Raw genomic sequence first — 9,917 nt, 5'->3', positions numbered from 1 at the left:
CTTCAGGCCAGCTCGAGGTTCAAGGCCGATTCTTTATTTTTAAGCTCAATTGAATAATAAAACAATTTTATAATCATAGACCGTTCGAGAGGCGGGTTGGTAGATGTTTCGTCTAGGCTAGATTTTCTGCCGCGATATTTGTGGACCTGATTTGGACCTCAACCTTGACCTCAACACATTATCGTGCTCGTTTGCCTTAGATGTCAGGGCACGTTGACTGGCTTCAACATCCATCTCCAAATTAACCGTGTCTGGTGTAACATCTTCGGTAGGGACTCTTGACACATCAGCTGGCCACGTTTGTTTGGCTAGAGCTAACCGCTGTGCCCGACCAGGCTCAATTGACGGAATTTCCACCGTCAGACAGGCACTTGCATTGGCATGAAAACACTTCAGAAAATGTCATCCTCCTTCTCCTCCTACTACTGTTGCGCTCATGAGGCTGTTCCTTTGGCACTGGCATTATAGCCATTCGAGGTACGGTTGGCAGAAATTCCGTCATGCCGTTCTGGACAGAACCAGCTACAACGGAATCCATCTTCCGGCAATCGCATGTACTCCGGAGATGGCAAAGTTACAGCTTCCAGTTGGCGAGTTTGAACGATATGCGAGTATTTCCTGTTAGATACTTGGAACAGAGTTCAAAGTTGGTCACATCCCATTCTCGGCGTGAAGAGCCTGGGTGGGAATCGGATGGGAACCTGGCTTGTGAGACCAGCAAGCGGCAACGGTCGACGGTAAACAAAAACAACAACAAAAGTCTGACTTTTCTTTACGTCAGTTATGACATTTCTATTAAAGGTGTATGTATTCAGGGTGGGAAAGTATTAATATAAGCGGTATACGCACTTCGGAAGGAACCGGTCAAGAAAAAAATCAAATGGACAGCAGCGGCAGCGCAAGCAAGTCAGAGAGGGTGAAGAAAAGCCCCAAGAAATCGCTCCCTCTCCTTTGTTCTGCTGTTCGTAAAGCTGTTTCTTGACCCCTTTCCTTCCGATCTGCATACTAGCCTATAATAGCAAAAGTTAGTATACTTATTCATATAATAAGTAAAGTTCAAAGGAGTTTCTTGCCCCTTGGCAATAACCCAGAAAGTGTCAAAATGTACATGATGCCTTTTGCAATGTTACCGTCGAATTGTGGTTTCGGAAATAAATCTAATCTAGATCCAATTTGGGTACTAATGCCCTACGTAAATTAAAACCCATTTCTGATCTCTTTTTTTTTCATTTTAATGCGGCACGACTTACCTTACACGAATACGCTCCGCAAACTGATCAACTATAATTCTGAGTGCAACGAGATGTTGCCCTGTAAAAAAAATTCAATTCGCAATTCGCATAACGCCTCGAATCGCACGACCGCCGCACTGAAAGCCCGACCATGGTAATTTTAAGAACATTTGCTAAAAATGCTGCTTATTAAATTAACTGTGGCTTTTCGGTAAAAGTAAACGCAAATTTTGTTAAATGTACCATACTTCCACAAAATTGCATGGTAGCAATTACAAAATCATTATCATTCTCTCCGTATTGAAGGGTTAAAATTACCATACCGCTCTCGACATAGTAAAACTGATTGCGTTAATCAGTCAATCCAAGCACGGAATGTTTTTGGCAAAAATACGTCGGTGCGTGTTCTCAATTTAACCCTACAATAAATATATGGTAGCAACTCCCTGACAGACGGACCGGACCGACAACGGCCCGAAAACCGCCGGACGACTCGACAAAACGGCCCGAATTCCGACGGTTGGTCCGACGGAATTGGGTACTAAAACCCTATGTCAATTTTTATGTACAACGGTGAAAAACACGATTAAAAACCATTTCTGATCACTTTTTTTCATTTGATTGCAAAAAAAAAATTTCACAACACAACATTTTTTCGATGGATCAACTATGGTCCCCTTGGAACGAGCTGTCAAGTAGGAGCTTTTCTGTCAAGAAGGACTGCGAGGATAATTTTTCAAAATTGATTTAAAAATCTATTTTAAACTCTTTGTGGTCGTACAAAGGGTCTTTGTACTCAGAAAAATAAGCTTTATCACTGTAAACAATAATATCAGCAATCTAAGCTTCATTTTAGGACCCAATTCGAGCCCTTTTCGTGTGTATATGCAACACTTTCTCCGACGATCGTCGAAATCGACGTTTGAGAAAATCGACGTTGACGGGCCGTTGTCGGGTCCGGTGGTTTAGTGGTTAGCGTGGTAGCCTCTGAACCCCAGTATGGCCTGGGTTCAATCCCAGACGGACCCGGTGGCATTTCTCGAGACGAGATTTGCCTGACCACGCCTTCTATCGGATGGGGAAGTAAAACGTCGGTCCATTTGCGTAAAAGAGGTTTTGAGTGACTCACCACACATAACCTTCGGACGCCTAGAAATGAGCAGAAACTTGCAATAGAGACCACAAAAGACCCGGGGGTCGTCAAAGTGGATTACTTTGCTTTGCTTTTGGGCCGTTGTCGGGCGACTTTGTTAATTAGATTTTCCTGCCACTGTCAGACGCTCACGTTTCGATTTTAGGGCTTAATCAATCAAAAGTATTTTTTTTGCAAACAAGTACTTTTTATTTTTCTTTATTGATGATTGATGTATTTTTGTCTTCAGTGTGTGCCGATTTTGATCCAAAAAGCAGCTCTTGCATGTTTTGTTTATGTCCTTGTCAGGACAATTTATCCACCGCTGCTGGATTCCGTCCAGGGAGAATTTGTTTATTTGGTTTGTTCGCACTAATATCATTTAAAAATAAAATTATAAGGATTTGGTAATTAAGAAAAAAATTTTGAAGTCACCGCCTGCTAATTTTCTATACGCCGATCAAACCCAGGACAAACGCTCGAAAATGGCAGGACAAGATCGATTTCGACACTGAAAATACGCCACACGTTTTATTCAAGTGCCCAAACACTTGAATGATTGACACGTTATTTTCATTCGGGTGACTCAAGCTTTTCAAGATCTACACAAAACAAGCACTATTCAAAGTCAACGTGATTTTTGAATTTAATGTGTTTCACTGATTGATTTTAGCGCGACTTTTATCGATGGCTAGAAGCGAGGCTAGAACGAGTAGCACAAAAAACTCTCCCGTTTTCAACTGACCGGCCGGCGCAGTGGTAGCGTGCACGACTAGCAAGCGAGAACTTGTAAATCGCTTGAACATATTATTTTTCAACACCATTTAGAATTCAAGTGTTTGGCTATTGAAATTATTTTTTGGTCAATCATCGAAATTTCAAGTGTTTTGCGATTGATATTTGAGTGCTCTGTACTGCAGGGTCAGATCATGTGCGAAACACTTCGATGCGCCTTGTGAGTTTTGCTCAGTGAACGCTTCGAATCGCACGACCGCGGGACTTCAGTCTAACAGGGTAATAATTAGGTCTATTCCCGTACTTGCAGAATTGCAGAATTTCTGCAGCATCTGCAGCCCGCATAAGTCACTTTTTTGCAGCACGTTCCCGTACTTTTCAACTCGCTCTCTTCATCTCTCTCTTTTGCAGAAGTTCTGCAAGGAGAGAAGCAGCAACAATTTTGCCTTTGTAGCGCGTTCCAGTACTTTTTCTGCATGCAATATTGTACACAGTTGAGTGGATTTACCCAAATTGGGTATGAAAGTTATTTAATTATTTCAAAAAATTAAAATAGAGGGATTGACGAGGGGATTGAGAAAAATAGTAATTGAAAGGAGTTTGCCTCTAGAACGGGGGCATTATTTTTTTATTCAACTTATTATTTTATTTAAAAGCATGTTGTTAGGACTCAAAATTGAACTATCCCTGTACACAAAACACAAATAGCGCACAGCGCTATCTAGACAAGTTTGGACCTGGGATGGGATAAACAAAGAGAAAAAAACCTATTAGGTGTTACGCCGACCCGATTGTTAGGTTAGAAATTTGACAGTTCGGCTGCACTGTTTACATTTTTTGCACGTGTGTCTAAGTAAAAATGTGTGTGCGTGTGCGCTCGTGACGTCACGCTGTAAAACCTAATTGTTAAACTAAACCACTTTCAACATGGCCGCTTCTGTCAATCTAAACCAGTCCTTTCTTATGAGGAGAAAATGAGAAGTATTGTAATTTGAGTTGAAAAAAAAATAAAACGAATTTAAATCAATTTCACAAATAATTGTTAATTGCATTAATAGATTGATTAAAATATTTTCAATTGAAAGGCATTTATTTCTATCGTACACCGAATGTTGACTTATCAGCATTTTCATTTTAAAAAACAATACATTTCATGAACCGACTATTCTTTTGCCCATTTAAATCTCTTGTTATTTTTTTTGCGCGTTACATAGAAATGTCATCTAGATTGAACAATATTAAACCTGTGCTTCCCATGAAATTAAAATGTGGCGTGAAGAAACAACATTGTAGAACTGGATTTAAAAAGCAAACAAAAATAATGGCCACAGTTTAGCCTATTTGATTTTTTTCGCACTTTTTTATTTCAACACATTGCCACAAATTGAAAAACAAACTTTTATGCTCTTTGAAGTGAATGAATTGGTACAAATTTGAATTTTTGCCAGCCATTTCTTTCGATTTTGACACCTTAAGTGGTATACGCACTTCGGAAGGAACCGGTCAAGAAAAAAATCAAATGGGCAGCAGCGGCAGCTAAAGCAAGCCAGAGAGGGTGAAGAAAAGCCCCAAGAAATCGCTCCCTCTCCTTTGTTCTGCTGTTCGTAAAGCCATTTCTTGACCCCTTTCCTTCCGATCAGCGTACTAGCCTTTAGGGCGTGCGACCTAAGGAATGTTAACTTTCTTTAAAGTTGAGTAAAAATTGCCGTTGAATTCGACGTGCTCCTCTTTGGGGAACTGGGAAAGATTTGTTTACTTTCTTTGCGTAACGGGACAACGACAGGAGCAGTTCAAAAAAATAATCTCCCCTCCCATTTAATGACTTGCAGGCTCGCTTGCAGGCATTTTAGGATTTTTTTAGATTGATGTATTTTACATCCGCACCAATAAAGTTTCCCCACTCGCACAGAACGGTCGAGTTTGTTCCCCCAAAAGTGCGCCGCGTTTTTTAGTCGTCCGATTAGACGTTCCCCCCGAAATAAGATCCCCGCCCGTGATAAGATCACCCGGCCTCGCCTGTGTTCGGTCGCGAACCTGCCCCACCGTGCACAGTTGGTCCTCGCGCTATCCGCAAGGCCGTGTTTTACCCCGAAGTGTCACCCTGCTGAATTGTCCGGATTATCCGGTGTGTGTTCCCCCCGAAAACGATCCCCAGCGGTGGAAAAACGACCCGTACCGGCCCGTGAGCTGCCCCGAATTCCCGCACCCGCAGTGTCCCCCATCACATGTACCATTTATTAGGTAACTAGAAATAAATTATGCTTAGGTAGAATTTATACATTAAAAATTATTCAAAACTTTTACATTAGGTAAAAAACGTTACTTAATCCACCTTTAGGTGGTTGGTGCCTTCCTCATATTCATAAAGTCAATACATTCAGTAAAAATAGCAACATTCCCCCTTAACATGTTTAACAAATCAACTTTATTACTCATTTCTTTTGATATGGTTCGCAGACCATCAATATTTCTGGCTCATCGGCAAGGTCTGATAAAAAAACCTATCCAACGATAGTTCACATGGAAGATTCAGACAATATTTTTATCACAATATCTGAAATCAAACCTCTAAAAAGTGTATAAATAACACTTAAGTGCCAATAACTTTTAATAGGGCTGTCAGATCCTTGATGTTTTAGGCTCATTTGAAAGGTCTTTCGATTATCTAACTAACGATGGGTCGCATGATGGACCCGGACATCATTTTCATTGAAATATCTGAGATCCGGCCTCCAAAAAGTGTATAAATAACACTTAAGAGGCAGTATTTGTAGATTCTGCTCGGTTTGTTCTAGAGGTCGTATCGAGGTGCTCCGATTTGGCTGAAACTTTCAGCGTTTGTTTGTCTATACATGAGATGAACTCATGCCAAATATGAGCCCTCTACGACAAAGGGAAGTGGGGTAAAACGGGCATTGAAGTTTGAGGTCCAAAAAACATGAAAAATCTTAAAATTGCTCGCATTTCCGTAAAACTTCATCAATTCCTACTCTCTTAGATGCATTCGAAAGGTCTTTTGAAGCCCTTTAAAATGTGCTATAGACATCCAGGATTGGTTTGACTTTTTCTCATAGCTTTTGCAAATCACTGTTAAAAATTGATTTTTTTAAAACCTTAATAACTTTTTGCAACAGCCTCCAACACCCATACTCCTATAGGTCAAAAGATAGGTAATTTCATGGACTATAACCCTACGGAAATAACTTTTTGGCCAATCGCAGTTTTTCTCATAGTTTTTCGATTTTTCTATAACAAACATTTTACAACGTTAGTTTTTGCCCTGTAGGCATTTACATGCAATGTATTGTTGAAGTCGGCTTAAACTTGCACGCGCTTTCAGCGAAACGAATAGCGCACTCCAAAAACGTTCTGAGCGCAGATTTTATTGAAACGACGCAGATTACAATTTGAAGCACAGTCGCAATATCGAAAACACGTGTGGAAGAGAGAATTAGTTCAGCGAACCTGAAGGTAGATGGAGTTAGTGTTCGCTGTAGAATTTGCGGTCAGAATTTACTCAAAAATATGTATGGGGTGGCACGTCAGTTCGTCAGTGGTTTTAGGCTCATTTGAAAGGTCTTTCGATTATCTAACTAAGAGAGTTGGAATTGATGAAGTTTTACGGAAATGCGAGCAATTTTAAGATTTTTCATGTATTTTGGACCTTAAACTTCAATGCCCGTTTTACCCCACTTCCCTTTGTCGTAGAGGGCTCATATTTGGCATGAGTTCATCTCATGTATAGACAAACAAACCCTGAAAGTTTCATCCAAATCGGAGCACCTCGATACGACCTGTTTCACATCGGTGAAAAACTCGCTCTTAAGTGCTAATAACTTTTCATAGGGTTATCAGATCTTCAATGGGCTCATTGGAAAGGTCTTTTTAATACCTTTCTGAAAATGTATAACATGACAGGGTTTCTTACAAAAACCACCCTTTTTACAATCTTCCGGACATACGCCAAAATCGTTTTTTTAGCATAACTTTTGAAGTACTTTATTGATACTTGCACTGTAACTTGGATTTGGCCCGCACTTTTCTCTCGCACTTTTGACAACAAAATTTCCAAAAACTAGGCAACCAGCAGTTGTTTATTTACTTTTCCAGTCGCAGTTTTCACCAAACTGGATATTCGCACTTTAAAATTGCGATTGACAGGTGAGCAACATCGGCTCGCTTTGATCATTTTTTGAGAAAATTAAAATTTCCCAAGCCAGTTTGACAAGTTGCAATAGTGCGATCGTTAGCAATAATTTAGTGCGAAGTCCAGGTTAGTGAGAATTGCGCAATACTAAACTTCATAATTTTCAATAGGGACTTATGGGACCCCAAGACGAATCGAATGAGACCAAAACGGTCCAAATCGGTTAAGCCAGTGCTGAGATAATCAAGTGCATATTTTTTGGTGCACAGACCCACATCCCTACACACACACACACACACACACACACACACACACACACACACACACACACACACACACACACACACACACACACACACACACACACACACACACACACACACACACACACACACACACACACACACACACATACACACACACACACACACACACACACACAGACATTTGCTCAGAATTTGATTCTGAGTCGATAGGTATACGTGAAGGTGGGTCTACGAGGTCAAACTAAGAAGTTCATTTTTCGAGTGATTTTATAGCCTTTCCTCAGTAAGGTGAGGAAGGCAAAAATAGTGAGGGTTGCAGGTACGTTTTACAAAAATAATTAAAAAATGACAAACACGTACCATAAATACACGTTTTAATAGCAAAATGTTTAAAAGATTATTCAGGAAAACATAAATAAATTATAAATGGATGTCACATAGAAGAACAACGGTGATGCAGCGAAATTGACAAATTTTAAAAAAAATAAGTGAATCACAAAATCATAAAATTAGAAATCTAGACATTTAGAAATTCATGATTAAAAATATTTACAAAAAACTTATATTTTCAAATTGAGAAGCTTGGAAAAAATCTGATATTTGAGAAATTTAAAAATGCAAATATTTATATCAGAAAAATAAAAAAAAATAAAACACAAATTCAAAGCCTCGTTCAAAGCTTGAAAAATACAAATAATTAAAAAATAAATATATCAAAATGTTCAAAATATCAAAAAAATCATAATTTTAAAAATTCAAATTAAACTTAAAAGTTCCTAAACTTAAAAATTCTTATATTTTGAAATTCTGAATAAAAAAAAAATCAAAAGTTTGAATATTTCAGAGTCCAGAACACCAAAAATTCAAAAGCTACAATTAAAAAAAAAAAGGTTGCTAAAAAATTTCAAAAATAAGCAATGTTTTAAAATTCTGTGAATCAAAAATTTTAAAATTCAGGTATTAAAATAATAGAAACAGTTAGTACTCTATTTTCCGAAGAACTTGTCAAAATTTCCAACCTCTAAAACCTCTAATCTGAGCTTCTAACCTAAAATATGACTCCAATAAAAATTGTACTTTTTATGATTCAAGATGGCGGCATTTAAAAATGTCCGAATTTTAGAATTTAAATTTCTTAAAATAGAAGAATTCGACAAAACTACATCAATTTTTTTTTTGTTCATATAAGAATACAAATTGGTAGCACCGTTAAAGGTACAATGAATTATTTACCAATTAAATTTACCTATTATTTAAACACACATATTTAGTCTTTTCACAAACAATTGGGTCCTAAAATGAAGCTTAGATTGCTGATATTATTGTTCACAGCGATAAAGCTTATTTTTCTGAGTACAATGAACCTTTGTACGACCACAAAGAGTTTAAAATGGATTTTAAATCAATTTTGAAAAATTAACCTCGCGGTCCTTCTTGACAGAAAGCTCCTACTTGACAGCTCGTTCCAAGGAGACCATAGTTGATCCATCGAAAAAATGTTGTCTTGTAAAAAAAAAATTAGCTTTAAAATGAAAAAAAGTGATCAGAAATGGTTTTTAATCGTGTTTTTTACCGTTGTACATAAAAATTGACATAGGGCTTTAGTACCCAATTGAAGATCAAAAATTATTTCTAAACAAATATTTATTTGAAATTATTAAACACAAAAGAAATGTGTCTTTTAAAAGATTTTTGAAAAAATCTGTTATTATAATATTTTTTTTGTTGAGTTATTAGCCGTGCTGTAATACTGACTTTAGTTATCTTTTTTTTTGTCAGGTTAAAATATTAACACTTAAAAATCGCTATATCATAAAGAACTAAGCCTGAAACCGTTCTCATTAAAAACAGACATTAAAAAAACTACCCCAAAAATCCATTAATTCAAAATATACAAACTTCCCTTCAAAAAGACTACTTTAATTTAGTAATAATAAAACATAAAGTTTATTGCAACTAATAATGGGAGCGTTCTTTTATTACGTAACGCAGTAGGGGGGGAGGGGGGGTCGAAGGCAGTGTTACGCTCCATACAATTTTTTTAAAATTTGTATGGAAGTTTTGTTACGAGGGGGGGAGGGGGTCTAAAAATCCATTTTTTTGCGTTACGTAATAAAAGAACGCTCCCTAATTAAATTGATGATTTCACCCAACTTGCAAATTTTACGTAAGCGTGTACTCAACATCCATCACACCAAATTGCAGTAACTTTTCAACAAGAAAGAGAAGAGAGAGCTTGCAGAAAAGTACGGGAACGGTTTTGCTGCAACTTCTACCTCTCTCACTGCAGAAGTTCTACCTGAGAGAAAAGTTACTTTTGTTGCAGAAAAGTACGGGAACGCTCTGCTGCCGTTTTTGTGCAGAATTGCAGAATTCTGCAGTACGGGAATATACCTATTATTCTA

Source organism: Culex pipiens, chromosome 1 (genome assembly GCF_016801865.2).
Source record: "Culex pipiens pallens isolate TS chromosome 1, TS_CPP_V2, whole genome shotgun sequence".
Taxonomy (NCBI): domain Eukaryota; kingdom Metazoa; phylum Arthropoda; class Insecta; order Diptera; family Culicidae; genus Culex; species Culex pipiens.
The sequence above is the reverse complement of the archived record's forward strand: the minus strand, read 5'-3'. Positions refer to the sequence as shown.